Source organism: Vicia villosa, linkage group LG2 (assembly GCF_029867415.1).
Source record: "Vicia villosa cultivar HV-30 ecotype Madison, WI linkage group LG2, Vvil1.0, whole genome shotgun sequence".
In the NCBI taxonomy this organism is placed as follows: domain Eukaryota; kingdom Viridiplantae; phylum Streptophyta; class Magnoliopsida; order Fabales; family Fabaceae; genus Vicia; species Vicia villosa.
Window position 1 is genome coordinate 9,135,377 of NC_081181.1, and position 16,594 is coordinate 9,151,970.

A 16,594-nucleotide genomic window follows, 5' to 3' on the forward strand; every position below is an offset into this window, starting at 1 on the left:
CCGCACACGTCAAAGAAGTGTTGGAGATGTCAGTCAAAAGCCAATGACAGCTCATCAATCACCAAACAAGGCAGTCAATATCTTTCAAAAAAGAAAAAAAAAATGAAAAAACATATATACAAAGAAAAGCCTGCTAAGTCAAAAATCAAAAGATGACTTAGGCAAAAATCAAGGCATCCCGCTGACTGTAAGCTCAAGATAGACAGTTCAGGCAAAAGTTAGGGATATCAAAAAGATGGAAAAAAGAGAAGTCAATAAATTCCTGAACAACACAATGTTGTAACTACCAAAAGGAAGAAGTGACTGCTGTCTCAAAAAGTGCTCTTTGCTTGTGAACCATCATCATTATCAAAAGGTGCAAAAGTCTCTTGGAACCCGAATGCATAAGTCGAATTAACTGAGCTTAGGATCGAAGAACATCACGAAGAGGGGTGGGTACAAATAAACTTTGAGCCTTTATCCTTTGTTTCTTAAACCGTGAACCAAGCCACGTTACAACCTTTTAAAGTCCTAATTGAAACATGGTTAGTTCGAAAGCATACTGTTACCAAAAAGGTATCCTGACTCCTTAAGGTTTACCATAAATGCCAAGTTGATGTCACGTTTTTACAAACGGTATGTTGTTATAAATATCATGTTCTTACAAATGTCATGTTTTTACATCTCATGCTTTAATGTTTTTCGAAAACTCAAGACAAACGTATGCACTGCATCTCATGAATTCATTATTAAACAAATTTTGCTACATAATTTCAAATGTTAGCAACAGAGAGAATTTGCACAGGATACAACTAATGACTGAAAGTTATCCCGACAGACAATATTACTCCAAGAAGCAATGTCTCCTACGTATACAAGGGGGCATGACACGTTTTTCCCAATCAATCTGGGGCAATCAAGTCAAGATTCCAAGAATCTCTCAAAAAGCCAAAAAGTCAGGGGCATCATCCTAAGTGTACGATTACTAGGGGCATGTCACTTACAATATACACTTCATAAAGTCCTCGCGAGGCGAATCTTTCCAAAGTTCCTGATAACTGGGGCAAATCTATGCAAGTCCAGTTCAACATCTTGATCAATACTCAGTGGCGTGTCCTGAATCAAGTAGTAAGTTACTATGATATTGGGGGCAACTTTCAAGACACTCACATCTCCCCACAGAGCCAGGTTCATAAGATCATATCCCTACAGAGTAATCATTAAAGAAGATATCTTCAAAAGTTCTCGACAAAGATATGGATCCCCAACAGAGTTTACATCTTCAACACTGTCGTTTCTCCAACACTTTGCTCTTCGCCAACATGGTTTATTAATGTCTTTATTCCCAATCAGGGTACATCAAGTTACTGATCATCCCCAAGCAAGAATCATAAATCCCCAGCATAACTCATGACAAGATCGAACGTCAAAATCACAATGATACAGAGATTTATTTTCTCAAGATACTCCAAATAGCATAACTCATGTTCATACATCATATATCATAGTTAATTCATAACATACATACGTCTCATGACATATGCATAACACTCTCATTCTTTTAAAAAAAAAAAATTACATACATCACGACATTGCATAAAGCTGATGTTTCTTTCGCAGTATACTTCTACAATCTAATGAATATCATCTTCTAGATATAGCACAGAGATAATCAAGTCAACGATTTAATTCTGACGCTCATTCTAGATGGAGATTTAGTTCTGATACTTAATTTTGGATATCTTCCAAAGATAGCTCAGAAATAATCGACACATATATCTAATTCTGATACTTAGTTCCGGATATTCTCCAGAGATAGTTCAGAAATGATCAAGACAGAGATTTAATTCTAATACTTAACAGTTCAGAGATAATCAAGATAGTTATTTAATTCTGACACTTAATTTTGGGCATCCTCCAAAGATAGTTCAGAGATAATCAAGATAGTTATTTAATTCTGACACTTAATTTTGGGTATCCTCCAAAGATAGTTCAGAGATAATCAAGATAGTTATTTAATTCTGACACTTAATTTTGGATATCCTCCAAAGATAGTTCAGAGATAATCAAGACGAAGATTTAATTTTGACACTTAATTTTGGATATCCTCCAAAGATAGTTCAGAGATAATCAAGACGAAGATTTAATTTTGACACTTAATTTTGGATATCCTCCAAAGATAGTTCAGAGATAATCAAGATAGAGATTTAATTTTGACACTTAATTTTGGATGTCTTCCAAAAATAGTTCAGGGATAATCAAAACAAAGATTCAGTTCTGACACTTAATTTTGGATATCGTCCAAAGATAGTTCAGAGATGATCAAAACAAAGATAGTTATTTAACTCTGACACTTAATTTTGGGTATCCTCCAAAGATAGTTTAGAGATAATCAAGATAGAGATTTAATTGTGAAAATTATTTTGAAGATAGTTCAGAGATGATCAAGACGACGATTTAGTTTTGATACTTAGTTTCGAGCATCCTCCATGAATAGTTCAAAAGACTTAGATCTAATTCAGTTACTACGAACGGTGCTGACATGATCAATCTCCAATAAACTTTCTCTCAAAGCCTGGATGGCATCTTTAAGCCCATCTCCGACAAAAGTCCCTACTTCAGCTAGGGCAAATTTCTTGGTATTCTAGTGTTCAATCATCTTCCACCTTCAGATACCGACTGGCACACAAACCACTCTACATCTTCAGGTTTAAGATAATTGAACAGGGGCAACTGTCATACCCCAAAATTTGCCCATACTATTTCTCTTGTACAAGTTCAAATCAATACACAAAACTCATAAGACAAATTCTCCTACACAAAGGCTCTGAACATGGGTTTGATTCTTTCAAAGGAAAATCACTGAATCAATGGCTTCCAAGCATTTCATATGGATCAACATGTCTCACACTATCCCCATGACAAGTATCAAGACATATCTCAAAGCTCTGGTCATTCAAAAGTTCAGAAAGTCAACAGTCGACTAATTGGTCCAAAAGGTCAACTGTGGTCAAAGCAAAGTCAAAACTCCTGATTTTTTGACAAGATCCTCATATTGAAGTATCATTCACCATTTGATCAAGAATTGATCATGGTTCATCAAGGAGAGATTAAAAATCAACAAATCAAAAAGTTTCTAAATTAGGGTTTGTATAGGAGAAAGTCAACTGAACTTTGACCAGCCATAACTCTTACATGGAACATCCAAAATTTTCCATCCAAAGCTCATTTTGAAGGAAATTGAATTCTCTACAATTTTGTCTCTCACATGCCAAGTCTAAAAATGCATCATTTGGGAGATATGAGCCAATACATTACAGGTCCTTCTAAAAGATCGCAAAAAAGTCATTTTTCCTCAAAACTCATAACTTGGACATGGTAGACTCAATTGAGAAGAAACCAAAAGGAGGCTTTAGAGGACAACTTGAGCTTTCTAAAAAAGTCAATAACACCTTCATATGATAAAAACTGAGGGAGATACGAGGCTCAGAAGTTGGTCAATTTTCAAGAAAAATGCAAAAAACCTAATTGAACAATATGGTATTCTTGGACTAATGGGCCTAATGTATGGATCCTAAACATGTCCATGGACTCTTTTGGTACTCCTAGACTAATTATTTTATTTTTATATTATTTATGTTATTTATTTGAATTTTAATTCATTTAAATATTATTAAATCCTATAAATATGGAATAATTAAGTTTAATCAAAGGTTTTATTTTTATTTTTTTAAAATCAAATTTAAGCATCCAATCATCTTATTTTTACTCAAAATTCGTGGCAAGAGATATTGGAGAGAGATGGGAAAGATTGAATCCAATTTTGGAAAGATTTGCATACAAATATTCAATCAAAGATTCTTTCACCCAAAAAAAGATTGATTTGGTCCAAACTTTTCACCCTAATTTGGTCATATATATATCTAAACACGTTCAGAACCAGGGGGGATTGATTCATAAGGGTTTGGTACTCAAAAAGCTGGGAAAAACTCAAGAAAAGTCAAGGGAAAAATCAAATTCGGATTGGAAGGAGGAGACTGATTCAAGGAGATTCGAAGGTCTAAACACCTTCCTCGAGCATCCCTGATCGTCTGGCAATCATTACCGAGCCCCTGAAGCCTCAAGAACACGCGCTAATCCTTCACGGTTTGTCTAAAATTTTTGAGCATCGATTGCATATTCTTACGCATTTTTAATGAGTTTTGATTGCATATTTGTGTTTAGCATCACTCCATGAATGTTTATGCAAGAATAATTACGTTTATATGCTAAGATGAGTCAATCACCATTGTTAGGGTTAGAGTTATATATTTAGGGCTTTCTGTTTCTGGAAGAATTGGGCGAAACCGTATGTCCTATCGTGTTAGAGGTTGTGGGACGAACCCATCTCCGTATTCTCGATCAATTTCTTTGGCTTGTATGCAATTTTGATGATTACAGGTGAATTAGCTACGAACCTAACCGTAGCTAATTCGTAGCAAGGAGCATAAACGATTTGCAGGTCCTGGGAGGAAGAAGAAGACGTGGCGCTTCATTATTGGCTTATTTGAATCACGCGCTTTTTTTTCTCTTTGTCCGCGTTTGTTTTATATATTATTTAATCAAAGCGAAGGTTAAGCACCTTGGATGCATAGACGAGTTGGTTGATGATTGCGCTGGTAAGGTTAAAGACGCGGGTTCGATCCCCGTCTCTTATTTTTTTTTTCTTGAATTAACAAGCTTGTGGATCCTGTGGGCGTGACCTGGAGGCGCCTTAAGTGTATTGTCGTTCAGCAACCCTCAGATCAAGGTCAATCAAAATCCAACGCCCTGGAGGATGCCAGTCCATCACGGACACTCACAAGCCAACCACACTGAAAAATAAGCTAAGTTTTTTCCAATTTTTATATATTTAATTACATAAATTTCCTTTAAATTAATTATATTTATATAATATATATGTTTTTATTTGTTTATTTGTTTTTATTTATAAAAAATATGTATATATATTTTCAAATCCTTTTTTATATAGTAATTAATATTCTTTATTTCATTTGAATTATTTTATTAAATATTATATATTATTTATTTTTAGATATTTTATATCTTTATAAAAATCATATTTACTTTATTTTAATTCATAAAAATCATAAAAAGTGTCTTATCACCTGATTTTATTTTTCTTCGATTTAATTAAATTAGGTTGCGAAACCAATGGTTAATTAAATCGAGTGTGTTGCTTTACTCAATTTACGCCCTAATCAGGGTTTACAATGATCATTCCATACACTGAGTTATTTGTTTTGTTTCTATGCCTTTTCAGGGTTACTTTTCAACGTCCTCCGACAACGCGCTCGATCAAGACTCAGAGTTAAGTACCCTATTTAATTAAAAGTCTATTTTATTTTCTTTTAACAAACGAGGGTTTGCCTTGCCTTCATTATTTTGCCTTTGCCCTTTTTCAGGGTTTACCTCCGAGGCAACCTCCGACCGCTAACCATATCAGATCAAATCAAGCTAAGTCCTATTTCATATTTATCTTACATAATCATTCTATTTTGTTTTGTTTTCTATCAAATTAGGGTTAACTTTAATTGTCATTGAATTAGCCATACACTCACTGTATTTTATTCTTCTGTCAATTCTCAGATGGTCAGAGTCAATGCTTCAGGCTACCCCCGACTACCAACCTTCATTAATCGAAGCTAAGTATTTTACCCTTTTCTCATATTTTTACTTCTCATTGATTAGGATTAACCCTGTTTATGGCCGAACCGATAACGCACTCACCCTTTCTCTTGTTTATTCTTTTTTTTCCAATCTTCAGGGTTTGCCAACCGCCAAAGCTACGCGTATCGGTAACCCTAAACCCCTAACTCTAATATTTTCTGTTTTAATTTTTAATTATATCCCGTTGGTTTCAATTCCCCTCTCCTCCGCTGGTTGCAATTTCCCTTCCCCGTATTGCTTTAATTATACTGTTTATATTACTGTGTGGTTAGTAATTTTAGGGAGTGATAACCTTGAATTGAATCTAGAATCACTAATTTTACAAGATAAATGTCATCGAAGTTAACCACGTGATTGGTGCACACACGCACGCTTTTGGGTAACCTCTCTGTTGCCTTGTTGCCTGTTGCCTGCTGCCTGTTGCCTTTGTGTTTTTTTGCAGAGTAAGCCACGTCCCTCGAATACGAGGATACCTCAGCCATGCTGCCTCGATAAATAAAGGTCATACGACCCTAAATGATGCTGCCTTCGATACACAAATATGACCTCGACCCTCGGAAGTTGCCTACGGAAAAAGGCTGAGGTATCTTCTGGCTGCCTACTAAATGGCTTATTCTGATCCTTGCCTTAGACTACCTGCCCTTCTATGGCATGGGATAGTCTTATGGCAAAGGATGCTTCGATGACCCTTCAACCTCCAAACGAAAGGCTTCCTGCCCTCTTATGGCAAGGATAGACCCTTTCATTCTGAAAGGCTAAAAAGAGACCTATCATCTGAGTTTAAGGTAATTGCCCCTAATTGCCTTGCAATGCTCATCTTTAATATTCTTTCTCACAATTCTTCGAAAATTGGCTACGCTCATTTACGAGCTAAAGTCCACTTTTTCTTTCATATACTTTTTTCTAAAAAAACAAACGAGCAAGCAAAGCAATTAAGAGCCCATGGAAAACCATGGATGCAAAGGGTGCCTTACACCTTCCCTTTGCATAAATTACCCCCCGAACTCAGATTTCTTAAAAGGTTTTTTTTCTGTTTCTTTTTGCCTTTCCGAATATAGTTTGGATAAAATAAAAGTCGGTGGCGACTCTTGCTATCCGCACATTTTGATAAAGTCAGTTCACCGTATTACACACATATTGCAAAATCAAAGATACACATTGTTTTTTCACAAGGTATGCATATTATAGGTCTTAAATAAAAGCATATGACATTTCTGCCACAACACCAGTAAGAATGCCACCAGCCATATATTGAACATGATGATGCATTTGTGATGGCACAATAACAAAATGTGATTTCCCGTGTGATCCAGGTTTTCGAAAAGACATACCTCTTCTACCTGTCAAATGTATGCAAAATTTAAGTTATAACACAATTTATATTTATGGAAGAAATTAGTACCCTTCAAATTTTGATTCAATAAAAATCTTGGTTCTTGCATGTCCGTCGGCAACATCCTTAACACTTTCTCCCCCTTCTGGTCCAAAGAAGGATCTTTCGCGTCTAATTCCCAAATCTCTCCTTAATATCAATGAATGGAATAAGAAAATCAAAATGTTTTCCAATACAACAGTTGGTTTTAGCCAAGTTATTAAGTGAAATTACAACAGAGCAGTGATGCTAATTGTAGTCACCTTATTTAAGTTATAACACAATTTTGTATAGTAAGTAAACCATAACTTAATATAATTAAGAAACAATTACTTGTTATAAAAATTATAAATGATTTTTAGCAGAATTTTTTTGAAATGATATGTAAAAAAGCATATGCCGAATACACTGGAAGTATATACCGTGCGTAGAGCTGCGACAACTAAAGGCTGGGAAGAACGTGAAAGAGTTGTGCCAATAAGAGTGTGCCAAATATTGTTATTCAAGAGATTTTGTCAGTTATCAGTTACAATTATAAGTTAATAAATTGGTTTCAAAATTAATTCAGAACAAATAATCAAGATAGATCTACCACATATAATTGGAGAAGTTTAAACAATATGTCACAACACCTTTTCTACCAACCTTACTCAATGCTTCAAGTATTATATTTCTAACCTCATGATTGTTCCCTGCACTGACTGCTGCCACATATAACAATTCTCTATCTTCAACTGCAATTCTCACAATCACAACTCTTTTAAGTCTTAACAATAATACAATTCAAATAATTGCTAAGAAGCACACTACAATATAAGCATGAAATTGGAAGTTTCAAGTAAAACCGCCGCTAAATAAATATGTTTAAACAATATGGTTCTGCTGAAATTTTTTAAACATGATGACTAAATCGATAATAAACCTTTATTTGCAAAACAAACATGAAATCTGAAACGAAACCCTAACTGTAAATGTCAAGTATTTTCATCAAATTAATCGGCAAACCTCTTTATCGACCAGAATCATTTCGAAGTGCTCTTTGGTCTTTGACAAAACTGTCCATTTGTGATGGATTCTGACCGCGATTTTCCAGAGTTCCTTACTTTCATTGATTTCCTTCAAACTCGCACAAGGTCTTGCCATAGTGAAGCTCAGGGCCGTTTGCTTTTTTTCGCGTAGAGAGATGGAGAAGAAATGAATGTATTTGTTTTGGAGAGAGGCAGAGATATTTGTTGGTGAGACAATTTGTAGGATTGTGTGTGCAGGAAAATAATCAACTCGGTAGCGTGTGTGAAGCCTCATGCTTGCAGCCGAAAAACAACTTTGTTGCAGCAAATGTTATGGTTTCAAGAAAGCTTTAGGGAAGAGCAGGGTTTGCAGGGATTTGATTAGTCGTGTAGAGGAGAAAAGAGGTTTTGGAAAATTAAATTTGGTACCCGTGCGTTAGATTGTCGTGTAGTCAGGAAAAAAGCAGTTTGGAAAAAAATTAATTGGGCTGACAAAAAGTGAATTCTTATTATTACTATACAAATAGTTATTATAACTATGTAATCAGAAAAAAGATTTTTTTTGCCCTGAAATTATTTCTTTAGACTAAGTTAAGCAAAGGGTATTTTTGAGAAATCCAGAACAGTAAATCATACAATATAATAAAGCAAAATGAGAATTTTGGCAAGTTTGCCAAGTGTCATATTTTTAGAGTTGTTTCTATTTTCATATTTTCTATTAATAGCAAACTTTCTATAATTATCTTTTAAATGTTTAGTTAATTTATTTATTTATTTCTAACTAATATTTTTTATTAATAATAATAATAATAATAATAAAATTGGACTTTGAAAACAAACAAAGAAACCGTTCAGTTTTTTTGTTATTAATTAAATCTTAAGCAATTATTAAATTATGTTACATCCATTAATTATCACATTAATTGATAAGGAATCTTTAACAATTGTTATGGTCATTTTTTCCTTTTTTTTTCCAACGACCAGCCATGCCTTTTGGGTTTTCAATCTCACATAAATTAACATAAATTAAGGTTTGAATCATTATAATATTTTTGGCTATTGAATTCTACCCACATTCATATTCTTGACCTTTTGTATTCTCACTATTCAAAATATAAACCCTAAACCCTTCTTCCAATATCAATCAGTTTTATCTTTTCAAGCTTTTCTCTCTAAACATGATATATGTTGTCTTTTTCTTCATAAACTAATGATTTAGGTTCTTGTATAACAAATCATACTACAACCTGTATCATCATTCAAAATATAAACTTATAATAACAACAATTTCAAACCATAAGCTCACAATTGTACAATTTTTTAGGAGAATTTGCGCAACATCATCTCCGAATTTGCGCAACATACCATCATAACTGCTCACATCCGCCTCTGTCATCTGCCCTGCAGCCCCAAACCACTGTGATTTCTCCAATGACACTTGCAGACTCACCTTCCTTTGACCCAAGAGAAATTTTTATCGTAAGAAGAAGAAAAATGGTACATGAGATAGATATAAGAGTTTGTTTAGTTTTTTTCATTTTTTTTCTTTCTATTTTTTATTACTTTATTATTTAGTGATTGTCGTGTGTTATGTTTAATTGGTGATGTAATTGATGAGACTTAGAACCATTTGAAAAAATTATTTGATTTTTTGTGTGCGTGACTATGGTTTTTATTTTTGAGATCGCTGCTGCTCTTGCATTTCCTCCAATCTCAAATCGAAGTCATGGGTCACTCCAGTGTCTGGTATTCTCACCCCAAAGACCTGGTTATCGCACCTACTGTGTATGTGGAAACTCTCATGGATTGATCAGGAAGTACAGACTCATGTGTTGCATGTGTTGCAGGCAATGCTTCCATAGCAATGCCAAGGAAATCGGTTTCATTAAGTATCGTTGAAGAGTTGTTTCCACTTACAGTGTTGCAGTATTGCTGATGTATCAGCATTCACATGTTCCAATGTTTTATATTTTACATTGTCATGTTAATCATGCCAAGATGATTTTTAATTTTTGAAGAACTTATTTTATGGTTTTTAGTTAATTATGTTTGTTATCAAACTTGAATTATGAGAATATTATATTTACTTTACAACTTTGTTGTGAAAAAATAATAATAATATTAACTACAAAATGCAGCGCTCCCTTATTATGGCCATTTTTTTTAATTTTTTAATTTTGTTTTATACATTACTATTTTTATTATTATTATTATTAGATAATTAATTTATTTAATAATTAGAGTTTATTTTTCATGGCTTCTTGGACCCATTCAAATGCTATGCATACCTCTCATGTCCTACATATCTCTTTTAGTTGTGCTGAATTTATTTAACTTTAAATTTAGTTAAGTTAGGTTATTATCCAAAATACAAAACCATAAAAAGAAGATTTGGGTTCCTGAAGATTTCAGTATCTCATATATTTTTTTCAAAAATTAATAACAAAAAATCAAACTATTGTCACTATTAATTGTAACGTGTTTAGAACTACACCAAAAAAATTGGTATCAAACATTTTTATTAATATCAATTGAATAAGTTGCTCTGTATGTCCTATTTTATCTCAACCACATTATTTCTCCCTCTTAAAGAGTTATTATGCATTCTTTTTTATATCAATCATTTATTTAATTTTCTTTCCAATAAATACAATTTAATTAAGAATTATTAGATTGTGATTTTTTTATCTTCAAGTGCAACATTTCTTTGTAATTTACAACCCAATAAGTTGCTATGTATTCCTTCTTAATCTCAATCACATTATTTCTTTCTCATAAATATTTATTTGAATAAGTAGAACTATAAAATTATCGATATACTTATTTATTTTATTATACTTATTATATTTTTAAATAATTTTTAATAAAAATATAAGATATTTTATTTTAAAATACAATGTGAATTCATAAAAATACATGTATTCAAAATTTATTTTTCCGTGCATCGCACGGGTAAAACTACTAGTTTTCTTATATTATAGATGGGTAAATTAACATGATTAGATTATTGTGTAGGAAATAGAAAATTTAATTTGAGAAAATTTACAGTGCAGCTGTTCTAATATTGGATCTGTTTCGGTTTCCATGTGCATTACCTTTAAAATGATGTAGTGTGTGCCTTCGTCACTACTGTAGCGATGAAAATGGTTGCATTAACCACTTACTGTAGCGCAAGCCTTTATCACATATACTTTTTTTTTTGGTTACTGTAGCACAAACATTTAACATATATCCCTTGTTTTCATTCTGTTTCATATTCATGTTCTATGTTCTGCTAGTCTCCATGGCACATGGTTTACAAAAGAGAATATATAATAGTATATATTATAGAAATGAGATAGTAACAGTCTCGTTCGACCGAATAGCGGAATTAAACGGTATAATTAGTTGTCCGGAATTTGATGAAAATTTACGTGGTAGCTAAGTTTAATTAGTAGATTAATGTGGTGGTGTTATTTTGTTAAAATTGTGATTTTTACAAATTGACTGAAATTGTAATTTATTTAAATATTTTTTATAAATAAATTTTAACAATTTAATATAATTGTCAATAGAGTTGTTAGAGTTGACAATAAGTTGTCAGAGTTGTTTAGAGTTATTAAGAGTCATATTTTTATTTGTTTTGCGTAATTTTGACATGTTTAGAGTTGTTAGTGTATGATGTCGGTGTTTATTTTTTCGTTGAAACTTTAACAATTCATATCTTTTGAACCGTAACTCCGTTTGAGTCTCCGTTCGGAGCGTTAAAAAGCTAGCGCGATAATCTTTTCAATAAAAATGGTCTTGAGCAATAGCATGCTAGAAGGTAGAAATGGAATAGAAATAAAAGTGAATTAAATTAAATATAGTTTGATATTAATTGGTTAAACTAATAATTGAATTAATTGTGATGAGTCTATTTAATCAGATTATGTTTGGACTTGGATAACTTATTCGGTTTATCAGTAAATTACGGTATTTTGAGAATTGTCCGTAATTGGGTTTTTGGCTCGAACATTAATGTTGAGAATAATATATTGTCATGCCAATATATATATATATATATATATATATATATATATATATATATATATATATATATATATATATATATATATATATATATGTGATAAATGTGAATTGACATGAGATAGTATGGATACTAGTGTTAATTGGATTTTGTGAATCGTAATTGATTAATTGGCCTTTTATATGTGAATGATATGTATGTGTTGAGAATGTTGTGTACAATATTGTGGATAATTCATAGAGTGAATTATTGTGATATGCTAAATATTAAGATGGTGGAGATGTTCTTAATTGCATATGTTTGATTAACATTGTACATACATTCATATCATGGTGTGTTTTGAAACAAAGGTGGTTTGCTTTGAAACAAAAGCGAAGCTTAGATTCTAGAGTGAATCGGAAGCGGTAAATTATATGTTTACATTTTGGTGGGCTTTGATCTTGTCCGGATCAGAAGCGTGGCTTGGATTCTAGATATTGAATCGGAAAGCGGTGAAACGTTGGGTTCACATTGCGGTACCACATGCATAGCGTCACATATCTTGCATTGAGTCACATTAGAATTATGCGATAATTGATTATGTGAAGTTGATGTAGTTGTGATGTGTGTATGAGCTTGATAATTGAAATGAGTGATGTTTGAATGCATATTTGATTAAATGTGTGAATATGTGATAATTATGGTTGTGTGCGTAATTGAGAATATAATATTGGCATTGAAATATTATACTCTTTATACTTGTTATATACTTGATAACATGTGAAATATCGATCGATGATTATTATCTACATGGTTATACATAGTGTGATTAATTACTTGAACTGTTGATTCAACCATTGTATCTTATTATACTTTCTTCATAATGGTTTGTATTCTCAACCTTCTGTTTTAATGTTGCCCTCGTTTGGCGACATGCAGGTTCTGGAGTTTAGTAGCTCGTGTGTGATCTAGTCGGAGATTCTTCCGTGTTTGTTGGAGATTAGGTAGTGAGTCGATGCTCTGGTCATGTAACACTGGGTAGATTAGTCACGTTGAACTCATGTTTCTATTTGGTTATGTATTATGTTTATGACTTGAGAACTTGTTATTTGGCTACTTGTTGTTTGAGAGGTTTTCAAGCCAAATATTCTGATTATGATTTATTTTATGTTGAGATGATTATTGAGATATGATCATGGTATGGGACATGAATCATTTTATGAAATACATGAGTGTTTTAGTATTTTCCACTGTGAATGCATATTCCGTGTGAATTGTAATTAAATGTTTAGGTGTTATTTGAAATGACCAGGTGTATCGTATATTGTAGACAAATGCTGTCGGTTTTTAAAAGTTTTTAGTTTTTTGAAAACGTCGATGTGACGCCCTTTTGAATTATATGCATGCTTATTCTCTGATAATATGCTTATTTATTTTGGGGTATAAAAGGGGTGTCACACTTTCGGGTTATCACGATCTCATGTGTCCGCTCTGTTTGGATTTTGAGGAATCCCATTCTCACCTCTTTCTCTGTTGTCCCATCTCAGCTATTGTGTGGAGATCTATCTTTAGGTGGCTTGGTTTGGCTCTGATTCATAATGCAGTTTCTATCGACGATCATTTACTAGCTTTCAAGTCTCAAATGAAAGGGAAGAAATTTAGGAGATTCAAGCTCCTTTTTTGGATGTCAACAATGTGATCTATTTGGCTCATGAGGAACGACATACTGTTTGAAAGAGGGCGTCAAGGTGCGGAAGACATTATCTTGCTTTCAAAAAACTTGTCCTGGGATTGGTATGTAGCTAGGCAACTAGGTCCTTTGACTTTCGATAAGAACTTGTGGTTGGTTAGTCCGTTATCTGCTTTCCTGTAGGTTCTTGTTCAGCTGATTGGTGTATAGTTCGAATCAGTTTTATTGGTTGTATTTGGGTTCAACACCCCTAGTGCCGCAATTTTTAATACAACTCTGTTATCTTATAAAAAAAATCTCCTTTCATTATTAGCATTTTTGTAAGTTTAAGAGTGCGCCTAAGAGGGGGGGTGAATTAGGTTTTCGAAGATTTATCCGGTTTTTAGAATACTTGTACTTATTTTTTGGTTAAGTGTTTGAAGGCTTTTGAATGGTTCTTTTCTTTTCTTGATAATAGTGATGAAAGCGGTAAATTGCGGAAAAGTAAAGAACACAATGATGTATACTGGTTCCCCTCACAATCCGAGAGTACTCCAGTCCCCTTTCAACATGAAAGAGATTTTACTATTGTTAGATCTTTGTACAAGCCTACACAAGACTCCTCCTACAATCTTCTAACAAAACCACCAAGAACAATCCTCTTGGATTTCAATAAGTCCTTAAGAGAACACCCTCCCTAAGGATACCTCTTGTTTCCAAAACTATGGACAACAAGGTTACAACTACCAAGAACAATCCTCTTGGATTTACCAACTTGATTATGAGAACAATCCTCTCATTAATCAACAACCCTTACTTCCAACAATCTTGGATAGCAAGTCAAAAATAACAAAAAATATTTTGAGTAGAAAGTTGATGAACATATATCAATCTATAAGATTGATCTTCTCTTCCAATGACAATATTTCACAATTCTTAAAGTAATAGATTGCTCAAGTATTTTCTAGTTTGGATGATATGAAAGTGTGTAGAAAATATCTTGAAAAAGATTGAAGAATAACAATGTGAAATTCTGAAAATTTCTAAGAGTTTTTTTTTATTGGAAGAGGTGAAGAATGAATTTGAAATTTTGAGTATATATAGATGTTCATAACACCCCTTGAAATATCATAAGTTTCTGTAGATTAATCATGAACAATTGCCAAGATTAAAGGAAATGTTTCCATGAAAAGGTGTGTGGAAAGGTGTTATGAAATGCTGCTGTTTTTCAAAAAACGTACAGGGGAAATCGATTTCCCTTAGCATGAAATCGATTTCATGCATGTAACGTTAACAAAATTTCAAAAACAAACAGTGGGAAATCGATTTCCTCTTTAGGTAAATCGATTTCCATAGTGCAAAAAGTGAATTTTTGCTTCTGGAAATGTTTTAAGACAGTGGCAAATCGATTTCATGTTATGGTAAATCGATTTACCCAGTGTAAAACTTGAATAAAAGATTTTGCAAATGTTTTCTATTATCATGGATGGTCTATGCAATGGTTGGTTGATTTCTTGAGCATCTAAGACTTTAGAGAATGTAATTATAGTCATTATACCTTCTTGAAGTGCAAGCTTGATTCCAAAGCCTTGATCATTGATATTTTAACTTTAACAACTCATCTTTGCCTTCTTGTTATTTAGAGATTTGTCTTCATCAAAACAAAAGATCTTTCATTGAGAATCTTGATCCATAGCTAATTTGATCTTTTTGCTCATCCTTTATTGATGTATACTCATGATAGTTGTCTTCATCAAAACATAGTGTTGTAGAAGTTTGCCTTCACATTCTCCCCCTTTTTGATGATGACAACCTTTGAAATATGAAGTGTAATGTTCTTATGTGAATGCTCCCCCTAAATTTGATAACTCCCCCTTGATCAAAGCTCTACCTTGATTTATAGAGAATTTTACTTCTTTGTGGCTGCAAATGTTAGAGACCAGCAAGCATACACATATACACAAATATCTTCTCCCCCTTTGTCATTATCAAAAAGGATGGGAAAAAGATAAAAATTATTGTAAATAAATCATGAAAAATATTACTTCTTTACCTATGAGTTTTACCTCATGAGTGACTTCATCAAAACATTCATCTTTTGTGAAAATGATTTTGAAGCCTTTGTCACAAAGTTGACTTTTGCTTTAGAAGATTTTCCTTTAGTCCTTCAACTTTAAAGAACGTCTTCAATGGATATGAAAGTTAGTGCTTCAACTTTGTCAATGCCAAGAATTCTTCCTTTAAGGTATTCTCCATATGTGAAATCACCCTTGGACTTTAACTAGATTTGAAAGTTAGTTTATGTCTCCCATCAAATGCTTAGAACCACCACTTGACAAAAACACCATAGAATTTAAGTGGTCCTCAAGCAAACCTACAAAACAAATTAAGTTTTATTTGGTACCCAAGTGGCTTTGGGTCCATCATAGTTAGTTCCTTTCTTCACCCATACATAATGTCCACTAGGAACACTAAAGTTCCTTACATAACAAGCATTGGGTGTGTGACCAATAATACCACAATAAAAACAAGTAGGTTCAAAGTTACCACTATATCTAGGAACATATGGTTTCTTTTTAGGAAACCTTTTAGGATGATGATGAACCTTTTGTGCTTTATCCAATTTGTTGATTTGTTCACTTGCCTTCACAAAGATAGTTTTACTAGTACTTGGTTTAGACTTTGCATATCCAAGACCACTTTTATCATTAAGGAATCTTTGTTGCCTAAGGACACCTTCCAACCCAATTTGTCCTTTTTCATACCTTTCAAGGACTCTCTTTATTTGAACAATTTGAAAAGAAAGTGATTCACAATTCTTGCATGCAAAACTATCTTCTTGAACACTAATCATTTTTTCTTTGTCATCT

The 16,594-nt window shown here is 33.0% G+C and overlaps 1 pseudogene; it reads left to right on the forward strand.

The window, feature by feature from the left end:
* Positions 1 to 9,793: 9,793 nt before the first annotated feature.
* LOC131645833 (small ribosomal subunit protein uS14z/uS14y/uS14x-like) lies at positions 9,794 to 10,057 on the forward strand (annotated as a pseudogene).
* Positions 10,058 to 16,594: the final 6,537 nt, after the last annotated feature.